We start from the raw sequence: 24,454 nt of genomic DNA on the forward strand, positions 1-24,454 counted from the left end.
CTGTGTCGCTATATCAGGGTCTCTGTATTGGATTACATTGGGTCACTTCCCTCCTGACGGCACTCGCTGCTGTTACTCTACAGTCTCCATTATGGCCGTCGCTCGCTCCATGTTGTCACTGTCAGGAGATATTAATGTTCTATCATATGTAAGGGCTCGTTCCCACTTGTGATGAAATTGGACGACTGCAATCCGATAAAAAAAGTGGATTGCATTCAGACCAGTGTTATTCTTTGATTCTGTGCTCATCTGCGTTTTTTTCCAGTTTGGATCAGATCACTATCAGACTGGAAAAAAGTTGCAGCAATCGGATCGCATCCAACAGAAGTCAATGGGTGCGAGAGCAAAATCACACAGCACTCGGACCATGCGACTGCTGTCCGATTTATACACACCGATCGTATTAGAAAAGCCGGCAATTCATATGTGGGTACAGTAAAATCACCCAGGTTAGAATGGATATATACACATAGGATACAGAGATATATAGATGTCAGTGACACACACACATATGTATATATATTACAGAGATAGAAGAAAAGCCTGCAATTCAGCAGCCACGTAGTGTAAAATCACAGCAGGAGCCGACAGGATAGAAGAGATGGATTACATACAGTAAATAGACAAAGAATAGGTAGATAAATAGATGTCTGTGACAAATACAATTAGTACAGTGTGTGCAGCTTACTGTACATGTATTTAACGCCTTTCTGCCATATGACGTACTATCCCGTCCATGTGCCCTGGGACTTAATTCCCAGGGATGGGATAGTACGTCACAGCGATCAGCAGCGCCCACGTGGTGAGCGCCACTGATCGCGGCCGGGTGTCAGCTGATTATCACAGCTGACACCCGACACTATGTTAGGGGTTAGGGGTGTGTTGGGGTTGGAGATAGAATTGGGGGTTTCCACTGTTTGGGCACATCAGGTGCTCTCCAAACGCAACATGGCGTCTGATCTCAATTCCAGCCAATTCTGCGTTGAAAAAGTCAAATGGTGCTCCTTCCCTTCCAAGCTCTGCCATGCGCCCAAACAGTGTTTTACCCCCACATATGGGGTATCAGCCTACTTAGGACAAATTGCAAAACAACTGTTGGGGTCCAATTTCTCCTGTTACCCTTAGGAAAATAAGAAATTGGGGGCAAAAATATCATTTTTGTGGAAAACAATATGATTTTTTTATTTTCACGCCCGGGCGTTATAAACTTCTGTGAAGCTCTTGGGGGTTCAAAGTGCTCACCACACATCTAGATAAGTTCCTTAGGGGGTCTAGTTGCCAAAATGGGGTCACTTGTGGGGGGTTTCTACTGTTTAGGTACATCAGGGGCTCTCCAAATGCACATGACACCTGCAGACCATTCCATCAAAGTCTGCATTACAAAACATCACTACTTCTCTTCCGAGCCCCGACGTGTGCCCATACAGTAGTTTTCTCCCACATATGGGGTATCAGCGTACTCAGGACAAATTGGACAACAACTTTTGGGGTCCAACTACTCCTGTTACCATTGGGGAAAATAAAAAATTGGGGACTAAAAGATCATGTTTGTGGAAAAAATGATTTTTTTATTTTCACACCCGGGCATTATAAACTTCTGTGAAGCCCTTGGGGGTTGAAAGTGCTCACCACACATCTAGATAAGTTCCTTGGGGGGTCTAGTTTCCAAAATGGTGTCATTTGCGGGGGGTTTCCATTGTTTAGGCACATCAGGGGCTTTTCAAATGCGGCATGGCGTCCAATCCCAATTCCATCCAAAAAAGTCAAATTGCGCTGCTTCCCTTCTGAGCTCTGCCATGCGCCCAAATAGTGGTTGACCCCCATATATGGGGTATCAGCATACTCAGGACAAATTGCACAATAACTTTTGGGGTCCTGTTACCCTTGGAAAAATAAAAATTGAGGGTGAAAAGATCATTTTTGTGGAAAAAATATGGCTTTTTAATTGTATGGCTGTATGTTATAAACTTCTATGAAGCCCTTGGAGGTTCAAAGTTCTCACTATACATCTAGATAAGTTCATTGGGGGGGTATAGTTTCCAAAATGGTGTCATTTGTGGGGAGGGTTTCCTCTGTTTTGGTACATCTGGGGCTTTCCAAACGTGACATGGTGTCCGATCTCAATTCCAGCCAAAAAAAGTCAAATGGCGCTGCTTCCCTTCTGAGCTCTGCCATGCGCCCAAATAGTCGTTTACCCCCACATATGGGGTTTCAGCGTACTCAGGACAAATTGCACAATAACTTTTAGGGTCCTGTTACCCTTGGGAAAATAAAAATTGGGGGTGAAAATATCATTTTTGTGGAAAAAATATGATTTTTTTTAATTGTACGGCTGCACGTTATAAGCTTCTGTGAAGCCCTTGTGGGTTCAAAGTTCTCACCACTATCTAGATAAGTTCCTTGGGGGGTCTAGTTTCCAAAATGGGGTTACTTGTGGGGGGTTTCCACTGTTTAGGTACATCAGGGGCTCTCCAAACGTGACATGGCGTTCGAACTGAATTCCAGCCAATTTTGCATTGAAAAAGTCAAACGGCGCGCCTTCCCTTCTGAGCTCTGCCATGCGCCGAAACAGTGGTTCCCCCCCCACATATCAGGTATCAGCATTCTCAGGAGAAATTGCACAATAACTTTTGCAGTCCAATTTCTCCTGTTACCCTTGGTAAAATAAAAAAAATTGGACCTGAAGTAATTTTTTAGTGAAAAAGTTAAATGTTCATTTTTTTTTAAATATTCAAAAAATTCCTGTGAAGCACATGAAGGGTTAATAAACTTCTTGAATATGGTTTTTAGCACCTTGAGTGGTGCAGTTTTTAGAATGGTGTCACTTTTGGGTATTTTCTATCATGTAGACCACTCAAAGTGGCTTCAAATGTGATGTGGTCCGTAAAAATAAAATGGTGTTGCAAAAATGAGAAATTGCTGATCAGTGTCTCCCTGTGAACTCCTATTATCTATCTGAGGGCACCGCGATCTTGAGAAAGTTCTGCTTGCAGTGCCATCAGACAGGTCCTGCGAGTTCACAGCCAATGAACTCACTTCACGTTTCTGACGTCAGCACGAGCGCTGCAGGAACATTTCTTACATGGAATCTTTATGATGTTACATCATCATCTTCTCCCAATTCAGGTCCCTACAATATCAGATCCGCTCAGTGGAGATCTTCTATATAAGAGAATTCTCCTGAGTGACCCTACAAGGATGGATAGGGACAAGATGGCGGAGAGGATATTACACCTCACCCTAGAGATCCTCTTCCGGCTTACTGGAGAGGTGAGAGATTCTGATGACGTCACATTACATCATTCTTATCTATGGGAATAACAGATGGACAGAACTGGAGAGGTGAGGACTCTGGAAATGTCTGTAGTGAGGTTTATTAATGTGTCTCTCCATAACCAGGATTACACAGTAGTGAAGACCTCTAGTGAGCGCTGTCAGGACCCTGTGTCTGAGGGATGGGGAAGACCCCTGAGCCCAATCACGGGGCCTCCACCTCACCCCCTGATACATGAGAACATCAATGACCAGAAGATCCTAGAACTCGCCTACAAGATGATCGAGCTGCTGACTGGAGAGGTGACACTACTGGGAATGCTGGGACATTATACAGTAACGCTATGGAGGGATCGGTGGATGACGGTATCATTGTATGTGTCAGGTTCCTATAAGGTGTCAGGATGTCACCGTCTATTTCTCCATGGAGGAGTGGGAGTATTTAGAAGGACACAAAGATCTGTACAAGGACGTCATGATGGAGGTTCCCCAACCCCTCACATCACCAGGTAATAGACAGGACTAAATACACACGGCCTATAATTATCTGTATGTAAGGAATGAATTCAGTCCCTGTATGTGTTTCCTCCAGTTCTATCCAGTGAGAGGACAACACCAGTGAGATGTCCCCGTCCTCTTCTTCCACAGGACTGTAAACAAGAAGATCCCAATGTTCCTCAGGATCATCAGGTAGATGGAGAGAAAATGTAATGAAATATAAAGATTGATTACAGCGCCATGTAAAAAATAATTCTTTAATGAACAGTTCTATCCAGTGAGAGGACAACACCAGAGAGATGTCCCCGTTCCTCTTCTTCCACAGGACTGTAAACAAGAAGATCCCGATGTTCCTCAGTTTCACTAGGTAGATGGAGAGAAGGTGTCATAAAAATCTCCCCTATGATGTGTATGATGGTTGTAAAGGTCTTGTGTTCAGTCTTGATTTGTACCCTAAATGTCAGATTTATTAGAGATAATGATCGCGTCACAATCAGTGCGTTCCCTAGAAATGATTTCCTGGGCAATGAATTTCTCAGTTTTCTGATTATCAGTTTCAGTGTGAATCCACAGTAGAATGGGAAAATCAAGAGATCTTAGTGTGTTCAAATGAGGCATAATCTTAGCCTAGATTTGGCAAGCATTTAAAGACGTCCTATCAAAGGAATCCAAGGATGATATAGAAAATCATTCTGATGAGAATACTGTTCACATTTACTTATTTTACCAGCTTTTATTTCTCCATTAATTGCAACACTCTTTACCGACATCATCATCACTGACCCCGTCTGGGCTCGCAAACCAAATTCTCTATCAATGTGTTGTTGGAGATGCAAGAAGATGCATATAATGGATATAACGCTAGTTCTCTGACTAATATGTCCAAACGCAAAATTTATTGTGGCCATATGACTGATGTAATATTACTCCTCCATAAATCTCCTCTAAGGCCACATCTTGAAAATGGGATCCAGGTTTTGGGCATAACATAACAAATGGGAGGCTACGTCTGTCTTTTAATGAAGGGTTAGGAAAATTTTTGTTTAGCATAGGAAAAAGGCGCCTCATAGGTAATCTGTGTTTAAAAACATTTGTGGTCAAGACAAAGGAGAGGCATAAGACTTATTTAATATAGGGACCTTAGAAAGGACTAGGGGACGTGCATTAACTATAGGGGGTGAGAGAGAAGAACAATTATCTTTATTGGAAGGTCAGAATTTGTCACAAGGATGATATAGTATTTGATTGGTTTCATGAAAACGATGGTGAAAATTTCTTGCTTCCCATGACCTTCACAGTCCCCAAGTGTTAATAGTAAAGCGAATCTCTGGTAAAACGTACAAAAGGCTGTTTGGAGCATGTCTGACCCTCCATCCAATCTACAACTGCAAGAATCTAATGTATGAGCATCGACCCGATAATTCTGCTGAATAATTTCACCACCAAGAGGAATCTATGACTAGACATATCGCTGAGGTTCTAAACGCCAATGGAGATCCAGCCGGATACTAGATGGGTGTCTCTAGTAATGTGGCCATTCACTGCATGTTTTATACCAGGTGGAGATGACAGGATAAAGCTGACCGTAGACATTAGATGGTGTCCAGATTTCACAATTTTCTGGTTATGGAGACTGCTGGTTAGAATTAGGAGCCGACAGGTTGGATTTATACCGGAGACCTGAAGCTATGTGATAACTACTGCTGTCATTTTTGGTCGTCCTGTTAATTTATGATCTTTTCTGTTCTGAGAATTCATGTCAGGTGACTTCTCCATCTGTCTGTCACTTATACATTCTTTATTTCAGGGTCGAGATCTGACCTTTATTAATACTGCAGGGACATATGTGAGGGGTGATGAGCGGTGTAAAGAGGAGATTCCTACAGATATCCGCACAGGTGAGTAGTGTCCAGAGAAATCACAAATTCTACCCAATCACTGGCCTCTACAATTATATGTTGAATGTTTTTAGGGTTTGTTTCATAGACTTTTGGATGTGTAATTTACTGGCAACAAAAAAAATTGCACAAACACACTAAGAAAAATTGCCTATGCTTCTTTTTATTAACACACTTTTAACAGCAAATTTTCAACAAGGAAAATTGATGTAAATACTTTTATGCCCAAAAATAACAAAAGTATTCTCGGAGTGATACCTTTATTGGCTAACCAGAAAAAATATATTCGTGAGCTTTCAGAGCACAGAGGCTTCTTCTTCAGTCAGGATTACAAGTGAATTAAATAAACCCAATAGCCAATTAAGGGATCACTCTGAGAATACTTTTGTCATTTTTGGGCGTAAAAGTATTTACATTGATTTTTTTTTTGTGGAAAAAAGGTACCATAATATAATTTTTTATTTAACCCCTTTACCCCCCAAGGGTGGTTTGCACGTTAATGACTGGGCCAATTTTTACAATTCTGACCACTGTTCCTTTATGAGGTAATAACTCTGGAACGCTTCCATGGATCCTGGTGATTGTGAGAATGTTTTCGCAAGACATATTGTACTTCATGATAGTGGTAACATTTCTTTGCTGTGACTTGTGTTTATTTGTAAAAAAAAAAAAAAAAAAAGAAATGGAAATTTGGCGAAACGTTTGAAAATTTTGCAATTTTCCAACTCTGAATTTTCATGCCCTTAAATCACAGAGATATGGCACACAATAAATTTTTTTTGTTAGGAAGTTATAAGGGTTAAAAGTTGACCAGCCATTTCTAATTTTTGCAACACCATTTTTTTTTTATGGATCACATCACATTTGAAGTCACTATATGATAGAAAATACCCAAAAGTGACACCATTCTAAAAACTGCACCCCTCAAGTTGCTCAAAACCACATTAAGGCTGTGTGCCCACGATGCGACTTTAAGCGTTTTTGCTGTGATTTTCGGCGCGAAAAACGTTTAAAAATCGTGTACAGAACGCCCCCCATGCATTCCTATGGCATTCCGCACATGCTGTGCTAATGCTGCGCTTTTTTCCGCGGCGGAATCGCATCGCGGAAAAAATCGCAGCATGCTCATTCTTTTGTGCGGAATCGCAAAGAATTGCCACGATTCCGCACCCATAGGAATGCATGAGAATCGCTTACTTCCCGCATGTGGCTATGCCCACCATGCGCGAAGTTAAGCGTCTCATGTGCGGTTGGTACCCACGGTGTGGAGGAGAGGAGACTGTCCTCCAGGCCCTGGGTACCATACCCCTGTAAAAAAAGAATAAAAAATTAGGGTATATTTACCTTCCGACGTCCCGTGCTGCCTTCCCGGGACTCAGCGTTCCCAGTAATGCCTTGTGGCAAGGTCCTGTGATGACGTAGTCTCGCGTGACTCTAGCGGTCTCGTGAGATCGCTATAGCAACGCGAGACCAACGTCATCACAGGTCTCGCAAGACATCGCTGGGAACGGGAGCGTCGCTGAGACTGTGCGGGGCGTCGGAAGGTAAATATACCCCGATTTTTTTATATTTTAATTATTTTTTACATTCTTTCTTTTACTATTGAGGCCGCATAGGCGGCCTCAATAGTAAAAACCTGGTCACACTTGTCAAACGCTATGTTTGACGAGTGTGACCAACCTGTCAATCACATCCCAAGCGATGCTTCAAGTTGCTTGGAAAGTGCTTGAAAATCGCGAACATAATTGCGGTAAAACCGCGCGATTTCTGGGAAGGAGTCCGGTTTTCAGTGTCCGGATTTAAACGCAACGTGGGCACATAGCCTCAAGAAGTTTATTAACCTTTCAGGTGCTTCACAGGAATTTTTGGAATGTTTAATAAAAAAAATGAATATTTAACATTTTTTCACAAAAAAATGTATTCAGATCCAATTTGTTTTATTTTACCAAGGGTAACAGGAGAAATTAGACCCCAAAATTTGTTGTACAATTTGTCCTGAGTAGGCTGATACCTCATATATGCAGGTAAACCACTGTTTCGGCGCATGGCAGACCTCGGAAGGGAAGGAGCGCCGTTTGACTTTTCAATGCAAAATTGGCTGGAATTGAAATCAGACGCCATGTCACGTTTGGAGAGCCCCTGATGTGCCTAAACAGTGGAAACCACCCAATTCTAATGCCAACCCTAACCCCAACACATCCCTAATCCCAACCCTAACGCTAGTCCCAACCATAATCCTAACTTTAGCGCTAATCCTAACTTAAACCCTAATGGGAAAATGGAAATATATTTTTTTATATTATTATTTTTCTCTAACTAAGGGGGTAATAAAGAGGGGTTTGATTTACTATTTATAGAGGATTTTTATGTTTGGCAGCTGTCACACGCTAAAAGACAAGACACTTTTTATTTCAAAAAATAGTTCTTGCATCACCTCATTTTGAGAGCTTTAATTTTTCCATATTTTGGCCCACCGAGTCATGTGAGGTCTTGTTTTTTGTGGGACGAGTTGACGTTTTTATTGGTACCATTTTCGGGCACATGACATCTTTTGTTCGCTTTTTATTCCGATATTTGGGAGGCAGAATGAACAAGAACCAGCGTTTCATGAATTTCTTTTGAGCGGGCAGGCATTTATACCGTTATGCGTGTCGTAAAATTGATAGAGAAGTTTTATTCTTCGGGTCAGTACGATGACAGCAATACCTCATTTATATCTTTTTTTATGTTTTGGCGCTTTTATACATAACTATTTTATATAAAAAATTATTTTTGCATCGCTTTATTCTGAGAGCTATAATTTTTTTATTTTTCTGGTGATGGAGCTATATGGTGGCTTGTTTTTAGTGGGACAAGATGATGTTTTCAGCGGTACCATGTTTATTTATATCCATCTTTTTGATCACGTGTTATTCCACTTTTTGTTCAGCGGTATGATGATAAAGCATTGTTTTTTTGCCTTTTTGTAACGGTGTTCACTCAAGGGGTTAACTAGTGGACAGTTTTATAGGTTGGGTCGTTACAGACGTGGAAATACTAAATATGTGTACTTTTATTGCTTAGATTTTTTTTATTCAAATATTTATATATTGATGGAATAAATATTGATTTTTTTTTTATTATTATTTTTATTTTATTATATATTTTTACAATTATTTTAAATTTTTATTATTTCATTCTTACTTTTGCACTTCCTCCCACTATGGGACACTCATTTTGTGCAGGCTGATCTCTTCTATAGCATGCAGATCTGCATGCTATAGGAACTATCAGCGCTGCAGTTTCTATTACACTGACCTGAGAGTCTTCCTGGCCATCACTGCGCATGACATGAAGTCTCTCAGGTCTGGATACCCGAATGTCATCATGACGACATCGGGTATCCATGGCAGTGATCGGGACCCCGCGTCATGCCGTGGGGTCTCCGATCCAAAGACAGAGGGGCTGTCAGCACCTCTGCTTGCCCCGGAACACTGCGATCATGTTTGATCGCAGTGTTCCGGGGGGTTAGGCTGTGTGCCCACGTTGAGTTTTTTAAGCATTTTCGCTGCGCTTTTAGACGTGCGTTTCTGCCGCAGAAACGCTTAAAAAAAGCATCCCATGTAATCATAATTGAATCCGCACATGTAGTGCTAATGGTGCGTTTTTTCCTGCTGTGGAAACGCTTAGCGGAAAAATCGCAGCATGTTCATTAATTTTGCAGAAACGCGTGCGGTTCCGCATACATACAATTGTATTGCAAAACGCATAGGAAAACGCATGCTAAAGCGCTTAACAAAGGCGTCAAAAACGCTTACAAAGGCACTTCATAAAACGCATGCGTTTTCCCAGGAAGAGGGTGTCCGTTTCTGCTCAGGAATATTCTGCATCAAAAAAGCAACATGGGCACATAGCCTTAAAGTGCTGGGAGTGGTCTGTGGCCGCTCCTGGCACTTAGTGCCGGGTGTTAGCTGTGAGAATCAGCTGACACCCGGCCGCGATCAGCCGCGCTCCCCCTGTGAGCTCGGCTGATCATCCATGACGTACTATACCATCCTTGGGCAATAAGTCCCAGGGCACATGGACGGGATAGTATGTCCAATGGCAGAAAGGGGTTAACAAGAAAAATTAAAATGGCACTTTTTTAAATTTTAGAATCCATTTTATCCCGTTGCCCATGTGAATATGAAAAAATTGATGCTAAAAGAAAATTTTTGTTGGAAAATTTAAAATGTCCATTTTTTTTCCTTCCACGTTGCTTTAGTTCATGTGAAGCACCTGAAGGGTTAATAATCTTCTTGAATGTAGTTTTGAGTATCTTGAGGGGTGCTGCTTTTAGAATGGTGTCACTTTTGGGTATTTTCTGCCATATAGATCCCTCAAAGTGGCTTCAAATGTGAGGTGGTCCCTAAAAAAAATGGTTTTGTAAATTTTGTTGTAAAAGTGAGAAATCACTGCTCAACTTTTAACCCTTATAACTTCCTAACAAAAAAAAAATTGTTTCCAAAATTGTGCTGATGTAAAGTAGACATGTGGGAAATCTTATTTATTAACTATTTTGTGTCACATAACTCTCTGGTTTAACAATAAAAATTTGAAAATGGCGAAATTTTTGCCAAATTTCTGTTTTTTTTCACAAATAAATGCAAAAATTATCGACCTAAATTTACCAGTGACATGAAGCCCAATATGTCACAAAAAACAGTCTCAGAATCGCTAGGATACGTTGAAGCGTTCCTGAGTTATTACCTCATAAAGGGACGCTGGACAGAATTGCAAAAAATGGCCAGGTCAGGAACGTCAAAATAGGCTGGGTCATGAAGAGGTTAATGTATAGATTCAAAATATGGATGTTTGATTGAAGTGTATGGCTACATTCTCATTCTGAGGTGGTGAAGGGGGGGTTGCATCTGTATGTAAGAAAATAATATCCAGTTGTGTCCCTGTCGGTTATACGTTCTCCTTAACCCCTTTCTGCCACTAGACGTACTATCCCGTCCATGTGCCCTGGGACTTAACTCCCAAGGACGGGATAGTACGTCTAATGCGATCAGCGGTGCCCACGTGGTGAGCGCCGCTGATCGCGGCCGGGTGTCAGCTGATTATCACAGCTGACACCCGGCACAATGTGTCAGGGGCGGTCACGGACCGCCCCCGACACGTTAACCCCTTGTACACCGCGATCAAACACGATCGCGGTGTACCGGGAGTTAAAGGGAAGCTTCGGCAGGGAGGGGGCTCCCTCCGTGCTTCCCTGAGCCCCCCACGACAGCGCAATGTGCAGCGCTGCTGCGGGGGGCTCTTTCCCTACAGGCCCCCGGATCCAAGATGGCGACGGGGGCCTTCGGGGGCCTGTAGGGAGCTGACTTCCTCACTGCCTGCAAAGCGCAGGCACGAGGAAGTCTGCAGAACTGCCTGTGACAGATTGCTGATCTGTCACAGTGATCTGTGATGTGACAGATCAGCGATCTGTCACAGGACAGTGATGTCCCACCTGGGACTATGTAATAAAGTAGAAAAAAAAGTGTAAAAATAATTTTAAATAAATTAGTAAAAAAAAAAAAAATATTCCCCAATAAATTCATTTTTTGAAAATAAAAAAACAAAAAAAGCAATAAAAGTACACATATTTGATATCGCCTCGTCCGTAGCGACCCGCCCTATAAAACTGTCCCATTAGTTAACCCCTTTAGCGAACCCCTTAAAAAATAAAAAAAAAAAAAACAAAGCAAAAAATAATGATTTATTATCATACCACTGAACAAAAAGTGCAATAACACGCGATCAAAAAGACGCATATAAATATCCTTGGTACCGCTGAAAACGTCATCTTGTCCCGCAAAAAACGAGCTGCCATACAGCATCATCCGCAAAAAAATAAAAAAGTTATAGCTCGCAGAATAAAGCGGTGCAAAAATAATTATTTTTTATATAAAATTGTTTTCATTGCAAAAAACCGACAAAACATAAAAAAAGACCTAAATGAGGTATCGCTGTAACCGTACCGACCCGAAGAATAAAAGCGCTTTATCAATTTTACCGCACGCGGAACGGTGTAAACGCTCCCCCCCAAAAGAAATTCATGAAACGCTGGTTTTTGTTCATTCTGCGTCCCAAAAATCGGAATAAAAAGCAATCAAAAAATGTCACGTGCCCAAAAATGGAACCGATAAAAACGTCTACTCGTCCCGCAAAGAATAAGACCTCACATGACTCGGTGGGTCAAAATACGGAAAAATTATAGCTCTCAATATGTGGTGATGCAAAAACTATTTTTACAATAAAAAGTGTCTTTTAGCGTGCGACAGCCGCCAAACATAAAAACCGCCATAAATAGTAAATCAAACCCCCCGTTATCACCCCCTTAGTTAGGGAAAAATAATAAAATTAAAAAAAGTATTTATTTCCATTTTCCCATTAGGGTTAGGGCTAGGGTTAGGGCTAGGGTTAGGGCTCAGATTAGGGGTTAGGGGTGTGTTGGGGTTAGGGTTGGAGTTATAATTGGGGGGTTTCCACTGTTTGGGCACATCAGGTGCTCTCCAAATGCAACATGGTGTCTGATCTCAATTCCAGCCAATTCTGCGTTGAAAAAGTCAAATGGTGCTCCTTCCCTTTCAAGCTCTGCCATGCGCCCAAACAGTGTTTTACCCCCACATATAGGGTACCAGCATACTCAGGACAAATTGCAAAACAACTTTTGGGGTCCAATTTCTCCTGTTACCCTTGGGAAAATAAAAAAAAGGGTACTAAAAGATGATGTTTGTTGAAAAAATCCGATATTTTTATTTTCACGCCCAGGCGTTATAAACTTCTGTGAAGCACTTGCGGGTTCAAAGTGCTCACCACACATCTAGATAAGTTCCGTGGGGGGTCTAGTTTCCAAAATGGGGTGACTTGTGAGGAGTTTCAATAGTTTAGGTACATCAGGGGCTCTCCAAACGCACATGACACCCGCAGACCAATCCATCAAAGTCTGCATTCCAAAACATCACTACTTAATAATAATAATAATAATAATAAATTTTATTTTTATAGCGCCGACATATTCCGCAGCACTTTACATTTCAGAGGGGATTTGTACAGACAATAGACATTACAGCATAACAATAATCACATACAGTAGATTATAACAAATACCAAGAGGAAAGATGGCCCTGCTCGCAAGCTTACAGTCTATGAGGAAAGAGGTAGACACGAAAGGTGGGTGTTAACAGTTGCCCTGATTGTATGGACCAGCCATAATGTTGTGTGTGACAGTACAGACACAGAGGGCTAATGGATGCATAAAGCATGTGGGAGCATGATGCGGGAAATCTGGTTATGGTAAAACTTTTGGCTGTGCCACACAGGGATAGATTAGGTTAATGTGTTGAGGCGATAGGCCAGTCTGAATAAATGTGTTTTCAGGGCACGCTTAAAATTGTGGGGATTGGGGACTAATCGTATTGACCTGGGAAGTGCATTCCAAAGAATTGGCGCGGCACGTGTAAAGTCTTGGAGACGGGAGTGGGAGGTTCTGACTATTGAGGATACTAACCTCAGGTCATCAGCAGAACGGAGGGTGCGGGTAGGGTGGTATACTGAAACAAGGGAGGAGATGTAGGGTGGTGCTGAGCCATGGAGGGCTTTGTGGGTGAGGGTAATAAGTTTATACTGAATTCTGGAGTGGATGGGTAGCCAGTGTAATGACTGGCACAAGGTAGAGGCATCAGTGTAACGATTGGTGAGGAATATGATCCTGGCTGCAGCATTCAAGACAGATTGGAGAGGGGAGAGTTTGGTAAGAGGGAGACCGATTAGAAGAGAGTTACAATAGTCGAGACGAGAATGAATAAGAGAAACAGTAAGAGTTTTTGCAGAGTCAAAAGTAAGAAAAGGTCGAATTCTAGAAATGTTTTTGAGGTGCAGATGACAAGAGCGAGCCAGTGATCGAATGTGGGGGGCAAAGGAAAGCTCGGAATTAAGTATGACCCCAAGACAGCGGGCCTGTTGCTGGGGAGTAATAGTGGAGCCACACACAGAAATAGCAATGTCGGGTATAGGTACATTAGTAGAGGGAGGAAACACCAGGAGTTCAGTCTTTGACAGGTTCAGTTTCAGATATAGTGAGGACATGATATTAGACACAGCGTTTAGACAATCGCCGGTGTTTTATAGAAAGGCTGGCGTGATGTCAGGAGAAGAAGCGTATAATTGGGTGTCATCAGCATAGAGATGGTACTGGAAACCAAATCTACTGATTGTTTGACCAATAGGGGCAGTGTACAAGGAGAAGAGGAGGGGGCCTAGAACCGATCCTTGGGGGACCCCAACAGTAAGGGGAAGGTGAGAGGAGGAGGAACCGGCAAAAGATACAGTAAAGGAGCGGTCTGAGAGATAGGAGGAGAACCAGGAGAGAACGGTGTCCTTGAGGCCAATGGAACGGAGCATAGTGAGGAGGAGCTGATGATCCACAGTGTCGAATGCTGCAGAGAGATCCAAGAGAATTAGCATGGAGTAATGACCATTTGATTTAGCTGTTAGCAGATCATTAGAGACTTTAGTGAGGGCAGTTTCAGTGGAGTGTAAAGAGCGGAAACCGGATTGGAGAGGGTCGAGAAGAGAGTTTTCTGAGAGATAGCGGATAAGACGGGAGTGGACCAAGCGTTCCAGGAGTTTAGAGATGAAGGGAAGATTAGAGACAGGTCTATAGTTAGCGGCACAGTTTTGGTCGAGGGATGGTTTTTTAAGTAGTGGATGTATGATGGCATGCTTAAATGAGGAGGGAAAAATACCAGAAGAGAGAGAGAGGTTAAATATTTTAGTTAGGTGAGGGGTGACAGCAGGGGAAAGGGACTGGAGGAGATGTGACGGAAATGGGTCACTGGTGCAAGTAGTTGGGCGAGAAGATGCAAGGAGCCTGCTTACTTCTTCTTCTGTGACTGGTTCAAAATCAGAGAGTCAGCTAGATGCTGTGGGGGAGGGAGGACAGTGCATGGTATGAGGTGATTGGGAGATAATTTCCTGTCAAATCTGGTCAATTTTTTCTTTGAAGTAATTGGCCAGATCGTCAGCTCGGAGCTCCGTGGTTGGGGCCTGTACTCTTGGATTGAGTAGAGAATGGAACGTGTCAAAGAGACATTTCGGGTTATTGGACAGTGAGGTGATGAGGGTGTTGAAATAGGTTTGTTTGGAGAGGTGAAGGGCAGTGTTGTATGTTCTAAGCATAAACTTAAAATGGATGAAATCTTCGTGTAGATTGGATTTTCTCCACAGACGTTCGGCGCACCTGGAGCACCGCTGCAGGAAACGTGTTTGCACCGTGTGCCAGGGTTGTCGCCGTCTGTGTTGTGGTGTTCTATTTATAGGGGGTGCAAATTCATCCAGGGCACTTTGAAGTGTTTCATTGTAATGCTTCAATGCAGAATCAGGACATGAGAGGGAGGAGATAGGGGCCAATGAAGACTGCAAGTTCTTCATAAGTTTCTGGGTGTTAATGGCCTGTATGTTTCTATAAGTCAGGACAGTGGGGGTGACCTGAGCAGCCTGGCAGTTCTTGATAGAGAATGAAAGAAGATTGTGGTCAGAGAGCGGGAGAGGGGAGTTTGCAAAATCATCCACTGCACAAAGCCGAGAGAAGACCAAGTCGAGGGAGTTTCCGTCTTCATGCGTTGGAGAATTAGTAAGCTGTGAAAGGCCAAATGAGGAGGTTAGAGATAAAAGGTGAGTAGCAGATGGTGAGAGGGGAAGAGCAATGGGGATGTTGAAATCTCCTATGATGAGGGTAGGGATGTAACAGGAGAGAAAATGTGGAAGCCAAGTGGCAAAATGATCCAGGAACTGATGGGAGGGGCCGGGAGGACGATACACCACCGCCACTCGCATGGAGAAGGGGGTGTAGAGTCTGACGGCATGGACCTCAAAAGAAGTGAAGACAAGTGAGGGTACTTGAGGGATAATCTAAAAGGTACATTTTGGTGATAGGAGCAGACCAACGCCTCCACCAGCTCTACTGTCTGTTCTTGGGGTATGAGAGAAGTGTAGCCCCCCTATGAAAGAGCAGCAGCAGCGGTAGTGTCTGACTGCTGGATCCAGGTTTCAGTAAGAGCCAGGAGGTTAAGAGAATTAGAAAGGAAGAAGTCATGGATGAAGGAGAGTTTGTTACACGCTGAGCGAGAATTCCAAAGTGCACAATTAAGAGAGACAGATGGCAGGCAGGGAATATTAATCAGATTAGAGGGGTTTCTAAGTCTAGCAGTCGGGGGGTTTGACTTTCTATAACATGGGGGACCAGGGTTGGGAGCAATGTCTCCTGCGACTAGGAGAAGGAGGATAGAAAGAGTGAGCAGATGGTTAAGTGATTTGTGAGAGCGTCTCTGATGTTGAATGGTGGGACTGACTGGATCTGTGCAATTTAACAACGTGAAAAGAGCGTGAGTGCTATACATAGGAGAGGAAAGAAGCGAAGGGCCAATATGGATGGAGTGTAGAGAGTTAATGCCAGGGCGGGGAATGTGTGTGAATGCAGCGGCCAGGATAAAAATTACACAAATGCATATGGTATATATTTGTTGTACTCCTAATGTACAGGTAGTAGATGAATATAAATGTCTTACCTGTCTCCTGCCCTGTCTAACTGCCATGTTATAACTGCCAGTAGTACTTTGATACATGTACTTCCATTACATGTGCATAAATGCCACCCCTGCATAAATGCTCCCTCTAGCTAGGTCTGAATATATAGGAGGTTAAGGCTAAGTTTTTTTTTTTTTTTTGTTGGCTCTCTCTCTTCTCGTTAATCAATCACACTAAATTGAGACACCAGGACCCAATAAAATGTTGTGGTCAAATAAACACATGTCCAGCACTACATGGATCATAAAGCACTTTGAAAAGTTTCTTGACCTCACAACATAAGGGGACAAGCAGAGTAAGTTGAAAAAAAACTATATACCAGATATAGCTTGCAGAGTTGAAAACACAGAGATAGCATTCAGGATTAACTGCTTGCTGACATTGAATGGAGACACAGGAGTGGATTCAGAGCAGAGATTGGAAAAGCTGGTTACCAGATATAGCTTGCAGAGTTGAAAACACAGAGATAGCATTCAGGATTAACTGCTTGCTGACATTGAATGGAGACACAGGAGTGGATTCAGAGCAGAGATTGGAAAAGCTGGTTACCAGATATAGCTTGCAGAGTTGAAAACACAGAGATAGCATTCAGGATTAACTGCTTGCTGACATTGAATGGAGACACAGGAGTGGATTCAGAGCAGAGATTGGAAAAGCTGGTTACCAGATATAGCTTGCAGAGTTGAAAACACAGAGATAGCATTCAGGATTAACTGCTTGCTGACATTGAATGGAGACACAGGAGTGGATTCAGAGCAGAGATTGGAAAAGCTGGTTACCAGATATAGCTTGCAGAGTTGAAAACACAGAGATAGCATTCAGGATTAACTGCTTGCTGACATTGAATGGAGACACAGGAGTGGATTCAGAGCAGAGATTGGAAAAGCTGGCTACCTGTATGAAGAGAATAGAGATGCGTGTCACATTCATCCATGTTATAACTGCCAGTAGTACTTTGATACATGTACTTCGATTACATGTGCATAAATGCCACCCCTGCATCCCTTCCGAGCCCCGACGTGTGCCCATACAGTAGTTTTCTCCCACATATGAGGTATCAGCGTACTCAGGACAAATTGGACAACTTTTGGGGTCCAATTTCTCCTGTTACCCTTGGGAAAATAAAAAAATTGGAGACTAATTGATCATGTTTGTGGAAAAAATACGATTTTTTTATTTTCATGCCTGGGCATTATATACTTCTGTGAAGACCTTGGGGTTCAAAGTTTTCACCACACATCTAGATAAGTTCCTTAGGGGGTCTAGTTTCCAAAATGGGGTCATTTGTGGGGGGTTTCCACTGTTTAGGTACATTAGGGGCTCTCCAAAGGCAGCATGACACCCGCAGACCATTCCATCAAAGTCTGCATTCCAAAACGTCACTACTTCCCTTCCGAGCCCCGACGTGTGCCCATACAGTAGTTTTCTCCCACATATGGGGTGTCAGCGTACTCAGGACAAATTGGACAACAACTTTTGGGGTTCAATTTCTCCTTGTACCCTTGGGAAAATGAAAAAATTGGTGACTAAAAGATCATGTTTGCTGAAAAAATACGATATTTTTATTTTCACGCCCGGTCGTTATAAACTTCTGTGAAGCACTGGGGGGTTCAAAGTGCTCACCACACATCTAGATAAGTTCCTTAGGGGGGTCTAGTTTCCAAAATGGGGTCACTTGTGGGGAGTTTCCACTGTTTAGGTACATCAGGGGCTCTCCAAAAGCAACATGCCACCCGCAGACCATTCCATTAAAGTCTGCATTCCAAAACGTCACTACTTCCCTTCCGAGCCCCGACGTGTGTTCATACAGTAGTTTTCTCCCACATATGAGGTATCAGCGTACTCAGGACAAATTGGACAACAAGTTTTGGGGTCCAATTTCTCCTTGTACCCTTGGGAAAATGAAAAAATTGGTGACTAAAAGATCATGTTTGTGGAAAAAATACGATTTTTGTATTTTCACGCACGGGCGTTATAAACTTCTGTGAAGCACTGGGGGGTTCAAAGTGCTCACCACACATCTAGATAAGTTCCTTGGGGGGTCTAGTTTCCAAAATGGTGTCATTTATGGGGGGTTTCTACTGTTTTGGTACATCAGGGGCTTTCCAAACACGACATGGTGTCCGATCTCAATTCCAGCCAAAAACGTCAAATGGCGCTGCTTCCCTTCCGAGCTCTGCCATGCGCCCAAATAGTGGTTTACCCCCACATGTGGGGTATCAGTGCACTCAGGACAAATTGCACAATATCTTTTAGGGTCCTGTTACCCTTGGAAAAATAAGAATTGAGGGTGAAAAGATCATTTTTGTGGAAAAAATATGATTTTTTAATTGTACGGCTGTATGTTATAAACTTCTGTGAAGCCCTTGTGGGTTCAAAGTTCTCACCACACATCTAGATAAGTTCCTTGGGGGGTCTAGTTTCCAAAATGGTGTCATTTGTGGGGGGTTTCTACTGTTTTGGTACATCAGGGGCTTTCCAAACGCGACATGGTGTCCGATCTCAATTCCAGCCAAAAACGTCAAATGGCGCTGCTTCCCTTCCGAGCTCTGCCATGCACCCAAATAGTCATTTACACCCACATATGGGGTATCAGTGTACTCAGGACAAATTGCACTATATCTTTTAGGGACCTATTACCCTTGGAAAAATAAGAATTGAGGGTGAAAAGATCATTTTTGTGGAAAAAATATGATTTTTTAATGTACCGCTGTACGTTATAAACTTCTGTGAAGTCCTTGTGGGTTCAAAGTTCTCACCACATATCTAGATAAGTTCCTTGGGGGGTCTAGTTTCCAAAATGGGATCACTTGGGGGGGTTTCCACTGTTTAGGTACATCAGGGGCTCTCCAAACACGACATGGCGTCCGATCTGAATTCCAGCCAATTTTGCATTGAAAAAGTCAAATGGCGCTCTTTCCCTGCTGAGGTCTGCCATGCGCCGAAACAGTGGTTCCCCCCCACATATCAGGTATTGGCGTACTCAGGACAAATTGCACAATAACTTTTGCAGTCCAATTTCTCCTGTTACCCTTGGTAAATTAAAAAAAATTGAACCTGAAGTATTTTTTTAGTGAAAAAAAGTTAAATGTTCATTTTTTTTTTTAAATATTCAAAAAATTCCTGTGACGCACCTAAAGGGTTAATAAACTTCTTGAATGTGGTTTTGAGCACCATAAGGGGTGCAGTTTTTAGAAAATACCCAAAAGTGACACCATTCTATCATATAGACCCCTCAAAGTGGCTTCAAATGTGATGTGGTCCGTAAAAATAAAATGGTGTTGCAAAAATGAGAAATCGCTGGTCAACTTTTAACCCTTATAACTTCCTAACAAAAAAAAATTTTGGTTTCAAAATTGTGCTGATGTAAAGTAAACATGTGGGAAATGTTACTTATTCAGTTTTTTGTGTGCTATATCTCTGTGATTTAAGGGCATAAAAATTCAAAGTTGGAAAATTGCGAAATTTTCACCAAATTTCTGTTTTTTTCACAAATAAAAGCAAGTTATTTGAATGAAATTTTACCACTAACATGATGTACAATATGTCACGAGAAAACAATGTCAGAATCACCGGTATCCATGGAAGTGTTTCAGAGTTATTACCTCATAAAGGGACAGTGGTCAGAATTGTAAAAATTGGCCTGGTCATTAACGTGCAAACCACCCTTGGGGCTTAAGGGGTTAGAAGGGTTTTCTTAAGATTTGGAATAACTTCCAATTTGTGATAACACCCATGGAAAGTGGAGAATGAGGGTACGTGACCACGTTTGAGAATTGCTGCGGTTTTGGCGCTGTGTATTTATGTAGCTTCAAAACTGCAGAGGCCAGATGTTACAGCATAGTGGATGAAATTTCAAGAAATTCCATGTCCACTATGCGCGTATGTGCACCTGCGGATCACACACGGACACTGAGATGCAGCGTGTTTTTCCGGACCGCAGCATGTCAATTTCTCTTGCGGAGACACTAGACGCTAGTCTCCGTAAAAGCAGAAGTTTTGTCAATAGAATGTATTGAATGCGGTAAATTTGCATGGTTCAGTGAACATATGCGAATTTACGTGTGTTCAATACAATGCAGCGTTTTGGACCCAGCGACAATACGCTGCATCCAAAACGCTGCTACTTCTAGATTGTGGGTACATAGCTTGAGGAGGGAGCTGAGCTTGTCTTGTGCTAGTTCATGATAAATCAAAACATACAAGGTGATCAGCACAGGGAACCCCCTAGAGGAAAAAGATTGAACATAAAATAGGTGAAAAAAATGCTTTAATGCTTTGAGGGTTTCTGATGAGGGCAATTCAATGCAAAGAAACAGATAACTGCAAGTTTACTAACTTCAGAAACTTAATCACATATGCTTTCTCTGATCTTTGTGTTCAAGGGTGTTTATAGCCTTTAAATTAGATAATCTATGAAAGAATCTGGGACTGGCAACTATCACCTACATAGGACACTGCTAAAAATTATTTTTCCCGATCCCCCAGTGCTCTCGTATTTATATGTTTGCGATACAATGTAATGTTTCTGTTGGCTGCCATCACGTAGAAAGCGTACCACTACCAATTCCTTTTTCCCTTATATCTATTCCTTAGTTCCATTCAAACAATAGAGAACGCTTTACATTTGCTCCAAATCGATTGTATCTCCTACCTCTTCCCCTCTGCCTTGCTCTGTGCCAGACTGCATATACTGTAGTTATTACAGAGGGTATGAGATGGATGCCACCTGATAGCAGTGACTTACAGGCCCATTTGAGTCTCTACTAAACAAGTACGGTAACTTTAAATGATTGGTTACAAGGAAAGTGAAATATGAACCTATGGAAAAGGTAACTTCAAGAGAGAACCAACGTAGTAGCTTAATACCATAATCTATCGGGCTCTAATTTGTGATCTACTCTCTTAGTCAGTTGATAATCTTAGTTTTTTATAAAAATGTTATAAAATAAGAATATAAATATTAATATAATTCCAATGCAGTTTAATTGAAAAATAATAAAATCAGTTTTATTCTTGGCAGATAAATGTACCAGAGGCTCAAAGGGACATCTGATATTTCCTGATTTTGCAGCAGATGATAATGGAGTCACACCAAATCCATGTGAAGAATATGGCATTGTTTCAGTTACACCTCAAACCCTTAGAAAAAATCTGTTATCCAATCCTTTTCAACAGGTCCTTTCTCCTGTTTCATCAAAGACCAATGTGCAAAATGAAAGTGAAGGGACTGTTGAGTATGAAATAGCTCTTAAAGGGGAAAAGCCATATTCATGCTCAGAATGTGGGAAATGTTTTACAGAGAAATACAATCTTATTACACATCAAAGAAGTCACACAGGGGAGAAGCCATTTTTATGTTCAGAATGTGGGAAATGTTTTAATCAGAAATCACATCTTGTTGCACATAATAGAATTCACACAGGGGAGAAGCCATATTCATGTTCAGAATGTGGGAAAAGTTTTAATAAGAAATCAAATCTTGTTATACATCACAGAATTCACACAGGGGAGAAGCCATTTTCTTGTTCAGAATGTGGGAAATGTTATAGGGAGAAATCCAAACTTGTTATACACCAAAGAATTCACACAGGGGAGAAGCCATTTTTTTGTTCAGAATGTGGGAAATGTTTTGTGGAGAAATCACATCTCGTTATACACCAGAGAATTCACACAGAGGAGAAACCATATTCATGTTCAGAATGTGGGAAATGTTTTAATGGTAAATCTGATCTTATTAGGCATCAGAGAATTCACAGAGGGGTGAAACCATTTTCATGTTCAGAATGTGGGAAATGTTTTACAGAGAAATACTATCTTATTACACATCAGAGAAGTCACAAAGGGGAAAGGCCATTTTCATGTTCAGAATGTGGGAAATGTTTTAATCAGAAATCAAATCTTGTTACACATCAGAGAATTCATACAGGGGAGAAGCCATTTTCTTGTTCAGAATGTGGGAAATGTTATAGTGAGAAATCTGCACTTGTTAAACACCAGAGAATTCACACAGGGGAGAAGCCATTTTTATGTTCAGAATGTGGGAAATTTTTTATAGAAAAATCACATCTTGTTGTACATCAGAGAACTCACACAAAGGAGAAACCATATTCATGTTCAGAATGTGGGAAATGTTTTAATAGTAAATCTGATCTTGTTAGACATCAGAAAATTCACAAAGGGGTGAAACCATTTTCATGTTCAGAATGTGGGAAATGTTTTACAGAGAAAACAAATCTTGTTAGACATCAAAGAACTCACACAGGGAAGTAGTGATTTTATTATTATTATATTGACATTTACTGTACAATAAAAATGCGATTCACTGTAAAATCACATAGAGAAAGGGAAAACAATTTAGAACATTAAATGATAAGAAAATGTACTGAATTACCAGTTATTATTTGTTATTGAAAATCAATTAGTATCCATATAATACACCTATGTTTGAAACATGTATATAAAATATATAATATTTATATACTGTAAAGTGTAAGCTATATAACTGCGATTAAATGGATTGTCTGATGCTGCTCTTTTCTGCTCGATTTGCCACTGGTCATGGAGAGACGCTAGTTTACATGATCGGTAAACGTGCCATCCAAGACCCAGCTCCTCTCCTTCAATTAATAGGGTGACTTTGCTATTTTATCTTCAAGACCTAGAAGAAGACCTAGTAAGGTCGAAACGCGTAGTCTGCACGCATAAAGCAGCAGTGTGCCCTTTTTTCTTCTGACCCCCTGTATATATTTGGGTTTCTGCCACATGGAACTATTTTAAAAGATAAAAATAAAATGGATTTTATGGCCAAGTAGGAAGCATCCGCTGGAATTATTTGCTGGTTTTTGTTTCTATTGCGAGATGGGACTGAGACCTAGCTCTTAAACCTTTTCTGGGAAAGATGGGTGTATACAGGTGTACAGCCTGGGACGCAGCCATGCCCCTCAATGCAACCAACAAAAAATAAAAAAAGAGCCCGCAAACCTTTAGTAGTAAATTGATATGCAGGTCCATGAATGCGCTGTGACCAATATACAAACATATACAGTGGGTACAGAAAGTATTCAGACCCCTTTAAATTTTTCACTCTTTGTTTCATTGCAGCCATTTAGTAAATTCAAAAAAGCTCATTTTTTTCTCATTAATGTACACTCTGCACCCCATCTTGTCTGAAAAAATAAAAATGCAGAAATGTTTGCAAATTTATTAAAAACAAAAAACTGGGGAGCATGCGCGGGACCCGATGATGGCGGTCAGGCGACACTAAGCTCCGCTCCCTGATGAGCTAAAAGTATCCCCTTCCAGCGCACTGACCGCACCGAAACTGATGCCGATGACTCTCCCACTCATCCGGAGCTCCCGCGTTACATAATGCCGAAGAAAGGAGGCTCTGCTCCGCCAGTAAGCCTCTCTATTGCTGATCTCCTCACCGACAGCACCAGCTCCAAAGTGGCCGCCATTACAGCATCCTCAATCATTTCCTCTCCTGCTGTGCAGTCGAACGCTGCAGCAGACAGCGATGATCTCCCCTCTCAGGAGGACACTAGTGCCCACTGCTGCGCCTATAAAAACGCTCCAAGAAATCTTTAGATCAGAGCTCACCTCTGCTATGCAAAGTGTTACAGATCAGTTGCAAGATATCATTCAACGTACCTCCTCACTAGAGGAAAAAATTGACTCTGTAGCTGATGCCTTAGGCTGGTTTCACATTTGCGTTTTTTAGCGCTGGAAAAAAACGCATATGTGCGCATGCGTTTTTTCCCCTATATTTAACATGGGTGCGCATACCTGCGCGCTTGTAAGCGCATGTATGCGATTTTCATGCGCTGCGTTTTTTTGGGGTGTGCGTTTGTATTTTCCAGACGCAGCATGTTGCATTTTTTTGGCCCTGCAAAAAAGCGCATGCGCACATATGCGCACGTTTTGCGCTAAAAATGGCCATTATAGCCTATGGATGCGCATATGTGCGCACTGGCATGCTCATGTATGCGTTTTTTTGCATATGCGTTTTTTTTTTAACCATGGAATTTAGGGGTTTGGGTTAGAGTTAGGGTTAGTTAAGGGGGTTTAGGGTCAGGGTTGGGGTTTGGGTCAGGGTTAGGGTTAAGTATGGTTTGGTTAAGGGTTAGGGTCAGGGTTAGGGTCAGGATTAGGGTTAAGTATGGTTTGGTTAAGGGTCAGGGTTAGGGTCA

General features: G+C 41.8%; 1 pseudogene; it reads left to right on the top strand.

Moving 5' to 3' along the window:
* LOC141074205 (uncharacterized) overlaps positions 1 to 22,791 on the top strand; it is a 93,503-nt pseudogene extending 70,712 nt beyond the window's left edge.
* Positions 22,792 to 24,454: the final 1,663 nt, after the last annotated feature.

Source organism: Dendrobates tinctorius, unplaced genomic scaffold (assembly GCF_039654945.1).
Source record: "Dendrobates tinctorius isolate UK_male_01 unplaced genomic scaffold, ASM3965494v1 ptg000014l, whole genome shotgun sequence".
NCBI classification, from domain to species: Eukaryota; Metazoa; Chordata; class Amphibia; order Anura; family Dendrobatidae; genus Dendrobates; species Dendrobates tinctorius.